This window comes from Prionailurus viverrinus, chromosome A3 (assembly GCF_022837055.1).
Source record: "Prionailurus viverrinus isolate Anna chromosome A3, UM_Priviv_1.0, whole genome shotgun sequence".
NCBI classification, from domain to species: domain Eukaryota; kingdom Metazoa; phylum Chordata; class Mammalia; order Carnivora; family Felidae; genus Prionailurus; species Prionailurus viverrinus.
Genome location: NC_062563.1, coordinates 121,774,992 through 121,787,194, shown reverse-complemented (window position 1 = coordinate 121,787,194; position 12,203 = coordinate 121,774,992). Strand labels below are relative to the sequence as shown.

The window sequence follows — 12,203 nt, the reverse complement described above, 5'->3', positions numbered from 1 at the left end:
GGACCCAAATAGTAGTCACACAGCAGTTTCTCTCTCTCTTCCCCCACCTATTCTAAGAACGCCTCTGTTTCCTCGTAAAGAGTTCTTGGAATCTCTATGTGGTATCTCGCAAGTGTTCTGTGAATTTATTCTCTTGGCTGCCTTGAAGTTTCTGTTCTTGCTCTTCTCCCTTCAGAGGCCAGCTGAAGGCCACACCCCTGCCGGCTGCAGACTCTCACTGATCTCTGTTCCCAAGGCTGCCAATACCTGGTGTCAAATTGTTGTGTTCGTGCCAGGGATGCTACTTCTTGTCACTGCCGAAGCTCCTGGCTCCAAGGCTGATGACATTTAACGCCCTCACTGCCCCTCCCTCAGTTGTCTTTTTCCTAAATGGGAGAAATTTCTGTCAGTTCACAGAATCAGGAAGTCATATTCTTTCTTGAGCATATGCTTTTGTCTCTTATACTGCAAAATTGACTGTACAAATCAGTGTATATGGACGGTACAAATACTTTTATCAACACAGAAAGAAACCGCATTCCCATTAGAAGTCATAATCCCATCTGTTGAAGGCCTTAGCAAGAAAAGCCTGAGGTCCCTGGAAAAAGAGGGACTTGAGCCTTCCATACCAACTCTTCCCTGAATGTCCAGCCTGCTGGTCGATTTTAACTTGCCAGTCTACACAATCATGTGAGCCAGTTTCTTCTCTGGAGAACCCTAATACAGATTTTGAAATCATACAATATGTGCCTTTTCTCTCTGTTTTATTTATTTATTTTTTTCAGTTAGCATTACGTTTTCAGGGTCCATCCATGTTCCAGCATGAATCCATTCTTCATTCCTTTTTACAGCCAAATATTGTGCAGATATACCATATTTTGTTTCTCCATTCATTAGTTGATGGACATTTGTGTTGTTCCTACTTCTAAATATTACAAATAAGACTGCTACAAACATCTTTGTGCAAAGTTTTGTACGGACAAGTTTCAGTTCTCTCAGGGTTCTCTTCAATATGTGGCTGTGGCTGTACTGTGTTATATTTCTACCAGCATTGTATGTGGGCTCCAATTTCCCCACATCCTTACCAACACTTGTTAGTGCCTCTTTTTGATTATTGCCATTCTAGAGGGTGTAAAGTGGTATTGTTCATTGCAGCTTTAGTTTGTATTTCCTTGATGGCTAATGAGAAGCTTTTCCTGTTTATGTTTAGGTTATCCAAGAGCTGCTCCATGCATTCTGTCCAAGTTTTGTAGCTGTGTTCAGTGGGAGAGAGAGGAGGGAATAGCTTACTCCCTCTTACCTGGAAACAGAAATGTGTTAGTTTTTGATACTTACAAAAATAGTATCTTTGCATTTTCTAATTACTATTGCTGGTGAATGAATGTAAATGCATTTGATTTTTTAATCTTGATTTGATTTCCTAAAAATTTGCTAAACTCTCTTATTCTAATAGTTTTATCATCTGCAGACAATGAAGATTTTGTTTCTATTTTTCTGATTATTTGTTTATTTATTTTACATTATTGTGTGAGCTAACTACTCCAGAACAATAAGGTAAATTAGAAATGGTGATGATAAAAGACACACTTGTTTTCTTTCAGGTCTTGCAGGGAATATTTTCAATATTTCAGTGTAACATTTGGAGTAGGTTATTTGGCGTAGATACAGGTTACCAGGCTAAGAAAATCCTTTTGGTGTTTTTGTTTAAATCTTTAATGGGTATTGGATTTTACTAAACGCATTTTCTGCACATATTGAAGAGAAGGATCTATGTGTATATATATATATATATATATATATATATATATATGTGTGTGTGTGTGTATGTCTGTGTGTGTATATATATGTTTGTGTATACATATGTGTATGTATGCACATATGTGTGTATATATGTATGTGTGTGTATGTGTGTATGTGTGTGTGTGTGTGTGTGTGCATGTATGTATTGCTTTTTGGCTCTTAACATGGTATAGTTGATTTTCTAATATTAAACCAATGTTTAGATTGTTTACAAAGGTGGCCACAACACTCCTCTCTTCCCATTCTTTATATTCTTTTGCCATGTGACTTTGGTATTCATCCCCCTCAAGAGGTGGAGTCCCTTCCTCTTGAATCTGCTTTGGCCTGTGTTTTGTTTAATTAGAATGTGGCAGGAGAAACACTGAGTGATTTCTGACCCTTGGGCTCAAGTGATTTTGTTCTTTTGCTCTCTCCTTCTTAGAATGCTTCTCTCAATATGGAAAAAGCCCAGGATTGCCCTCATGGAGAGAGAGGCCACAAATCCCAGCCTTTCCAGACATCCCAAATGAAGTCCCAGATATGTGAGTAAGGTCATCTTAGGCCGTCCAAACCCAGCTGACTGCAGCCACGAAAGTAACCCGGGCAAGACCAGCCCAGCCAACCCATAGTATTGTGAGAAATAATAAACTTTTGCAAGCCACTGTTTCTAAGTGTTGTCATTTTAGTTTTGGTGTTTTGTTTTGCTTTTAACGCAGCATAGGTAACTGATACACTCATCTTGCATTCTTGAGTGAAACCCAACTTGGATGTGGCATATTATCATTTCATATATTGCTAGATTCCTTTTCCTAACATTTTGTTTAGGATATTTGCTTCTATGTTTGAATGAGTTTGGTTTGTAATTTTCCTTTCATGTAGTGTCACTAAGTTTTTGATGTTGAAGGAGTTGGGTGTGTTTCTCTTTTTCAGTCTCTGGAATAGTTTATATAAGGCTGAAATCATTTGCTTCTTGAATTATTGAGAGACCTCACTACTAAAATTGTCTGGGTCTATTGTTTTCTTTTGTGGGAATAATTTAAGCTGATTCAGTTTAAAAAATGCTACAGGTTTTCTATTTTTTCCTGAGTCAGTTTTAGTAAGCTATATTATTCTGTTTTCAAATTCATTAGCAAAAAGTTGCTCCAACTATTTCTTTTAAAGTGTTGTTAAAAAAGTATCTTCCTATGTTTAAAGTCTCTTCAGCATCTATGGTTATATCCTATAGTTTTATTTCTAATATTATTTATACGTTCCCTTTTTTGCCTGGATTGATCTTTAAAGAGGTTTGTCTTTTCAATGACTAATCTTTTGGTTTGGATGCTCCTCTATTTTCTACTTAATTTTATATATTTATAAGTGTATTATGCATATATAAATATATTTATATATAAATATATATATTCTATATTATTTAATATACTTACACGTTTATATTATATAATATATATTTAATATATAATACACATATAAATATATTATATTTTAGTATTTCTTTTTACTTTCTCAGTAATATTTTATTGTATTCTTGTGCCACAATTTATTTATCCATTCATTTGTTGATGGATATTTGTGTTGTTCCCATTTCTATCATAAGCAATGTTACTATGTACATTCTTGATTATATGTCTTGATGCCCATGCACATGAGTTTCTCCAGGACGTATAACATAGAGTCGAATTTCTGCATCCTAGGGGGATGTGTCTGAAAATTTGGTAATATAAATACCACACTCTAATCATCCCATTTGTTCCATATGCCCACCAGCATTTGGCATTGTCAGATTTTATTTTTTATTATTTTTAAATATGAAATTTATTGTCAAATTGGTTTCCATACAACACCCAGTGCTCATCCCAACAGGTGCCCTCCTCAATACCCATCACCCACCCTCCCCTCTCTCCCACCCCCCATCAACCCTCAGTTCTTGGTTTTTAAGAGTCTCTTATGTTTTGGGTCCCACCCTCCCTAACCCCTTTTTTTTTTCCTTCCCCTCCACCATGGTCTTCTGTTAAGTTTCTCAGGATCCATGTAAGAGTGAAAGCATATGGTATCTGTCTTTCTCTGTATGACTTACTTCACTTAGCATAACACTCTCCAGTTTCATCCACATTGCTACAAAAGGCCATATTTCATTCTTTCTCATTGCCACATAGTATTCCATTGTGTATATAAACCACAATTTCTTCATCCATTTGTCAGTTGATGGACATTTAGGCTCTTTCCATAATTTGGCTATTGTTGAAAGTGCTTCTGTAAACATTGGGGTACAAGTGCCTCTATGCATCAGTACTCCTGTATCCCTTGGGTAAATTCCTAGCAGTGCTATTGCTGGGGCATTGTCAGATTTTAAAGTTTTGGCAATCTTGTAGATGTATAATGGTATCTCATGGTGGGTTTTTTTTTGTTGTTGTTGTTGTTTGGTTTTTGGTTTTTTTTCCTGCTGCATATGTTCATTTTTTATTATTTGTTATTGCAAAGTAAATCAATGAATACAGAATTATTCATAGATCACATACACATATGCAAATAATTTATAATGTAGAAAGTAAAAATCTCTAACCACTTACGATATCTCTCTACCTCTTTCAACACCCATCCCCAAGAAGTAAACACAGTCAAACTTTTGGTATCTTTCCAGACTTTTTTGAAGAATATTCAGGCATACACTTTATTTTCACAAAATGATATCATACTTTACCTATTGGTTAAAAAAATTTTTTTTAATGTTTTACTTATTTTTGAGAGAGAGAGAGAGAGAGAGAGAGAGACAGAACATGACTGGGGAGGGGCAGAGAGAGAGAGGGAAACAGAATCCGAAGCAGGCTCCAGGCTCTGAGCTGTCAGCACAGAGCCCGACGTGGGGCTCAAACCCACAGACCGTGAGATCATGACCTGAGCCAAAGTTGGATGCTCAACCGACTGAAACACCCAGGCACCCTTTACCTATTGTTACATGATCGTTTCACTTCATAATTAATAATAATTCAGACTTACCTCTAGTTAAAAAAATTTTTTTTAACATTTATTCATTTTTGAGAGACAGAGAGAGACAGAGCCTAAGTGGGGGAGAGGCAGCGAGAGAGGGAGACACAGAATCTGAAGCAGGCTCCAGGCTCTGAGCTGTCAGCACAGAGTCTGACGTGGGGCTCAATCTTGCAGACTGCAAGATCATGACCTGAACTGAAGTCGGATGCTTAACTGACTGAGCCACCCAGGCACTCCCAGACTTACCTCTAATTTTTAAATGGCCACTGAGGTTTCCATTTTACAACTATTTTGGCATCCAAATTTTAACCATTCTCCTACTGTTGACATAGATGTCTCATAGTTTGAGCTATTATAAATAATATTCCATATAAATATATCCTTGCACATGCTTGTGCAAGTATCTCTATAGAATGTAAATCTAAAACTGTAAGTTAAAAGTATTTTAAATTTTGGGGCATCTGGGTGGCCCAGTTGGTTAAGCATCTGACTCTTGATTTTGGCTCAGGTCGTGATCTCACGGTTTGTGGGTTTGAGCCCCACATCCGGCTCTGCACTGACATTGCAGAGCCTGCTTGAGATTCCCATTCTCTCTCTCTCTCTCTCTCTCTCTCTCTCTCTCTCTGCCCCTCCCCCACTTGTGCATGTGCCCTCTCTTCTCTTTCAAATAAATAAATATTTGGGGCGCCTGGGTGGTGCAGTCGGTTAAGCGTCCGACTTCAGCCAGGTCACGATCTCCCGGTCGGTGAGTTCGAGCCCCGCCTCCGGCCTGGAGCCTGGAGCCTGTTTCCCATACTGTGTCTCCCTCTCTCTCTGCCCCTCCCCCGTTCATGCTCTGTCTCTCTCTGTCCCAAAAATAAATAAACGTTGAAAAAAAAATTCAAATAAATAAATATTTAAAAAAATTTTTTAAATATTTTAAATTTTGATAGTTATTATCACACTGTGATGATATTTATTATTTGACAGTTATTCGTTGCTCTGAATAGGTTGTCACAATTCACACTTGCACCAGGAGTATATGAGTTTTCTTTCCCCATATGCTAGGCAAACCTGGACTTCATATGTTTTAACTTTTTGTAATTTGGTGGGCACCAATAGGACCTCATTTTTTACAGTTTTTTAAAAATGTTTATTTATTTTTGAGACAGAGAAACAGAGCTTGAGCAGGGGTGGGGTAGAGAGAGAGGGAGACACAGAATCCGAAGCAGGCCCCAGGCTCTGAGCTGTCAGCACAGAGCCAATGTGGGGCTCAAACTCACACTGTGACATCATGACTTGCGCGGAAGTCAGCCACTCAGCCAACTGAGCCACCCAGGCGCTCCATTACCTCATTTTTTTAATTTGCATTTACCTAATTGCTAACAAAACTGAATATCTTTTCATATGTTTATTAGGTATTAGCATTTTGGGTTTTTGTGGACTACTTGTTCATATTTTTTGCCCTTTTTTTTATTGGGTGTTGTCATTTATTTATTTATTTATAGGAGTTGTTCTGTTTTAATTTACATTACCTTGATTATTAATCAAGTTTAACATCTTTTCATACGTTTGTTAACCATTATGTTTCCTGTTTGTGAGGAGGCTTGTCAAGTGTTTGACCATTTTCCTACTGGATCCTCAGCTTTTTCTTTTTAACTCTCTAGGACTTCTTTATAGATTATCAATGTAAACCTTTTGTTAGTTTTATGTATTGCAAAGATCTTTTCCTATTTTGTAGTTTGTTTTTTCTCACCTTCTTATGGTGTGTTTTGATAAACAAAAGTTCTTCATTTTAATTTGGTCAAATGTATCAAACTTTTTCTCCTTTATGGTCAGTGTGCTGTTTCTATGTCTTGGTAGGAAATATTTGCATCTTTTTGAAGAAACTGATTTCTACCTCAAGTTCATGAAATTATTATCCTAAATTGCCTTCTTAAAGCTTTATCATTTTGCCTTCACAGTTAGATCTGTAATCTATCTGGAATTAGTGAAAGAGGTATGTTAAAATCCATCACAATGATTTTTGTTCTGTTTCCTTCTTTTAGTTCTTTTTGTTTTGTTTTATATATTTCCAGGTTATGTTATTAAGTGCATATAAATTTAAAATTGTTATATCTCCCTGGTGAAAAAATCTTTTATATTATGAAGTTACCCTCTTTAGTCTTAGTAATAGTTTTGCCTTAAAGTCTATTTGTCTGATAATAATTATATCTAATCCTGCTCTTAGGGGATTAGCATTTTCATATTTACTTATTCCTACTAAATTCATTGACATGCAATCTATCTTTAAAGATAGTTTATTTTCATGGAAAATATTGAATGTTACATCATCTATTTTGTAAATTTAACATGATACATAATTTTTGATCTCTGTCTTTGATAAACAAAATCATATAGGTCATGTTGGTTGTTACTGTTTTGCTCCTCATTCTTTCATCTCCAAAATTGTTAATACCTTTTGGGATTTACAGACTATGGCCCACTACTTGTAATCACTACACGTGATTAGAAAGAGCTCATTTATACAGCAGCCAAGTAGAATAACAGGGAATTTGTTAAAGATCTGCTCCTTGTATCACTTCTAAAAAGAAGGTTGCCTTTTTGTTGTTGTTTTTGTATATTTTTACAATACCATTTCCCTCATCAAACAAGAATTTTATGTTGCTTCACTTTATCTCATTGACTTTGAAAAAAAATTTTAATGGTATATAAGAGGGGCACCTGGGTGGCTCAGTTGGTTAAGTGGCCAACTTCAGCTCTGGTCATGATCTCATGGTTCATAAGCTTGAGCCCCACATTGGGCTCTGTGCTGACAGAATCCGTTTGGGATTCTCTCTCTCTCCCTCTCTCTGCCCCTCCCCTACTTGTACTCTCTCTCTCTCAAAAAAATAAATTAATTTAAAAAAATAAAATGGTGTATAATATGCCCTATTCAGTCTCTGTGCATAAAAAGAATAAGGTAAAAGTAATAAATCCTTCTTAAAATTTAAAGTTTTCTGTTTTAGTGCTATCCAGTAGTAAATTTTTCAGGACAAGTATGAGTGTGGTTATTACATCTTATAGTCTCCCTTTTTTTTTTTTTTTTTTGAGCATGAGGAGGCGCAACTGAATGAGGGGCAGAGGGGGGGTGCGCAAGTTAGTGAGGGGCAGAGAGAGAGAGAATCCCAGGGGCTGAGAGGGAGAGAGAGAGAGAGAGAGAGAGAGAGAGAGAGAGAGAGAGAAGTGGGGTCACTCGAAGTGGGGCTCATACTCACCAGAAGCGGGACAAAAGCTCACCCGATGTGGGACTTGAACCCACCAACCATGAGATCATGACCTGAGCTAAAGTCAAATCCTTAACGACTGAGCCACCCAGGTGCCCCTATAGTCTCCATTTTTGACCAGGTGTTTTTCATAGTAGTCAGTGTTAATTTTGTTTCCAAGTAGGAAAAGTTTCACTGCTCTCAAGATGACTTTCAGAGTTAATTTTTTTTCTTTGTCATTATTTCTTTGTTTTTTTAAAAATCCTGAATTCATCATGCTTCACTGGATCCTGGATTGAAAAACCCAATAGCTATGATAAACATTACTTGAGGGGCACCTGGGTGGCTTAGTCGGTTAAGCGTCCAACTTGGGCTCAGGTCAAGATCTTGTGGTTTGTGAATTGGAGCCCTGCATCGGGTTCTGTGCTGACAGCTCAGAGCCTGGAGCCTGCTTCAGATTCTGTGTCTCCCTCTCTCTCTGCCTCTCCCCTGCTCATTCTCTCTCTCTCTCTCTCTCTCTCTCTCTCTCTCTCTCATTCTCTCTCCCTCTCAAAAATAAACATAAAAATATTAAACATTACTTGAATAATTAAGGAAATTTAATATGGGCTATGTATTAGATAATGGTATTGTATCAATGCTCAATCTCCTCAAATGTGATAATAGTATAGTGATTGTAGGAATTTGTCCTTGTTCTTAAAAGAAACATCTGTGAGACTTAGGGGTGAAGGGTCATGACAGTCTGTAACTAACTCTAAAGTAAATGATCCAGTAGAAGGAGGGAAGGGAAAAAGGAAAAAAAGGAGAGAAAGAAAGAGTGTATAGAGAGGGTAAGATAAAGCAAACCTGACATAATGTCAACTATTCCTGAATCTAGATGAATTGTGTGTATGGAGTGTTTGTTGTTCTAGGCTTGTCACTTTCTGTAAGCTTGAAATTTTTCAAAATAACAGGCTGGGAAAATGAACTCATGTCCGCTAAAAAGAATTCCTGATTTCAATATGTTTGTGACTCTGACTTAGTATCAGTATGGTGCAGGTAGAAAGGCTCTAGCTCATCATTTGTCATGGGATCTGAGGCAGGTTCCCCTTGTATTTTAGGAATTCCTGGATTTTTCTCTGACCTAACATCCTTAGGATTTTTTTCTTGCCTTCTTTAGGGATTAAAGACTTACTACCTTTTGATCTTAACTACTGATTTTTATCTGTGTTTCAAAAAACAGTCTAATTAGTATTAGTCTAGCCTGGATAAACTGAAGGTATCCATTGTGTTTAGAAGTTTCTCTGGACAAAGTGGGAGAGAGGAAGAGGATTGTGGTTTCCAGGACATTGGAAAACCAGGGAGAGCAGGTTGGGGGGGTGGGGTAGGGAGGGTGGGGTAGGAGGGGTGGGAGGAACGTCACTTTCTCCTGTCTTAGAAAGGTTCTCTGATTCAGCAGAATTAGATTTTCTTCCAGATTTCAAGGTCATTGCCATTGGCTGTCAGCTCACTGTGGGAGGCCAGACAGGAGCTCTCTCCACCTGAACTGGCTCATGTGGCTCCAGTATCCCCTTATCTGATAATGTATAATTGCCTTTTCTGTACAGAACAAAAACAATATCAGGCTCCGATCTAGAGCTGCTTTTCCCTAAAACAATGAAAACAGAAATATTTGTCTTTTTATAGTGAAATAGAATTGACAAGCAGTTAAAAATAAGGTAAGATAAGGCAAGCTCAGAAATAACCAAGTAAATCACCTCCCTTTATGTTGATGAGTCTTTAAAAACTAATGTGACTTTGAATGAATACTCAGCCACAGCCATGTGGAAGCACTGATAATATGTTTCAAAGTATTTCCCCACAGCATACTTCTTCACTGAAATAGATTACCGCCCCCCTAACACCCCTACCTCTACTATATACGGACTAAATTTAGAACTTTGGAGTAACGAAGTTGAAGAGAAGAGGGAAATGATCAAATTATCTGAAGCTCCTGGGGCACCTGGGTGGCTCAGTCGGTTGAGTAACTGACTTTTGATTTCAGCTCAGGTCATGATTTCACAGTTTGTGGGATCAAGCCCCGTGTCAGGCTCTGTGCTGACAGCACGGATCCTGCTTGGGATTCTCTCTCCCCCTCTCTCTCTGCCTCTCTGCTGCTCATGCATGAACATATACTCTCTCTGACTCTCTCTCTCTCTCAAAATACATAAATAAACATTAAAAAAACTGTACAAATTATCTGAAACTCCTTAGAATATACTGAATTATAACATTTTGGGGAAAGACATAATATTTTATTTAAAAAATACCAATAGGGTTGGGGCTTGCTGGGTGAGAGAACTGGAGGGTTAGCAGGACAAAGGAGTTGACCTTTATGCCAGGGAATGGTTATAAGGATGGGGTGGAATCCAAACTGGGGAAGGAGCCCGGTAGTTCTGTTGTTACAGATGTGATTACCGGGATTAATTTATTATGGGTATGACCCAGTAGGGTGAGTCTTCCACCCTTAATGTTTCAGCTATACTACTGAAGTCATTGTTATTTGCATTGTGATACTTTCCCCCCCTCATTTGTGCTACTCATTTGTCTACCTTTACTGTCATCTTCTGTCAGGAAAGAAGACGCATAGAGAAAACTCCATTTGACAAGCTACTCTCCAACCATATCTTCATATTCCCCCACAATATTTGATTTTGTCAAAAGTTTTTCTTCTCTGTCTAGGTTTCTGTCCTGCAGTAAACACAGGGCGTTGCATAGATATGATCTCACTATGAGATCTTCCTAGAAAAACGTCACTCAGTACTAAGGGAGATTTGGGTTGGAATAAAGCGGGAAGCACTGGTGATATATGGGTAGTTTGGATAATTTTCTTTTTTTGTTTTAAAAAGATTATATTTTTAAGTAAACTCTACACCCAGTGTGGGGCTCAAACTTATAACGCTGAGATCAAGAGTTGTGTGCTCTACTGACTGAGACAGCCAGGTGCCCCTTGGATAATTTTCAATATCCTGACTTAAATTTACAAAGTCAGTATATTTAGAATGATCACCTAAAAACTTTAAGGGATTCCATACAAACATACTTTGGGCAGATTTCTGTTTGAAGGTCATCTAAACTGTGGCATATTTTGCTTTAAGAGGATTTGATAGGCTGTCATGTAAGAAGGTACCAAAATAAAACCCCATATACAAATGGGTGAAAGACTAGAACAGGAATTTCACAGAGAAAACCCATTTAGACAATAAACACAGGGAAAAATGCTCAACCTCGTTATTTTCAAGGAAATGATACATTAAGGTACAATTTTATACGCATCAGGCTGACAAAAATTAATGTCTGATATTAAGTGTTGGCAATGGCATGGAACAATGCAAACTCTAATTGAGAATGTAAATTGAGACAGTAACTTTGGAAAATAATTTGGTATTATGTAGTAATATATTACACATCATATATTATTAATATGTATTAATAGCTCATATTTTAATATATATGGTGTATATTTATGTATTATGTATTAATATATAAGATTACATAGTTATAATTAAAGATTATTTATATAATTATATAATAGAAAAGAATATTTTTTCCTCTTAACAATTAATAAAATCACTTTCAAGTGAAAATAAAAGTCACTAATATGTGCATGTCTTTAGAGTTACAGGGTCAGTTCTCATATTTATTTGTTAATTGCTCAAACAGTTGCTTTTGCAGTTTAGTTATGAAGCTACCATAGGTACCACAGCCAGGAAAGGTGAGCTGTAGAGGATTCATATTTAGCCGTATTTAGCCATGCATTTTCATTTTAAAATAAAAGAGCATATTTATTCCTTAACACATTTGTTTAAAATAGCAAAGCAGGTAATATTTTTGAACAGTGATTCTCAACTCCTGGCTGTACATCAGAAGTACCCAGAGGCTTTAAAAAGTGCTGGTGCCCCGCCCCCCAGCCCTCCATCCGAAACTAATTGAATTAAAATCTCAAGACGTGGAGACTGGGCTTTGGGTTTTCTTGAAAAATTCCCCAGGTTATTCCAATTTAAAACCAGAACTGGAAAGTACTATTTTAAAAAACAACTTTCTAGGGGCGCCTGGGTGGCCCAGTCAGTTGAGCTTCCGACTTCGGCTCAGATCGTGATCTCATGGTTTGTGGGTTCAAGCCCCCCGTCGGGCTCTGTGCTGACAGCTCAGAGCCTGGAGCCTGCTTCGGATTCTGTGTCTCCCCCTCTCTCTGCCCCTCTGCTGCTCGCATTCTCT

At 37.5% G+C, this 12,203-nt stretch overlaps 1 protein-coding gene across 1 annotated transcript in view; it reads left to right on the top strand.

Moving 5' to 3' along the window:
* Nucleotides 1–2,424, top strand: part of LOC125162973 (translation initiation factor IF-2-like) — a 45,222-nt gene extending 42,798 nt beyond the window's left edge. Inside the window, exon 6 of the mRNA XM_047854461.1 lies at nt 2,201–2,424. The gene's annotated coding sequence lies outside the window, so the exon portion shown is untranslated. The remainder of the gene's footprint in view (nt 1–2,200) is intronic.
* Nucleotides 2,425–12,203: the final 9,779 nt, after the last annotated feature.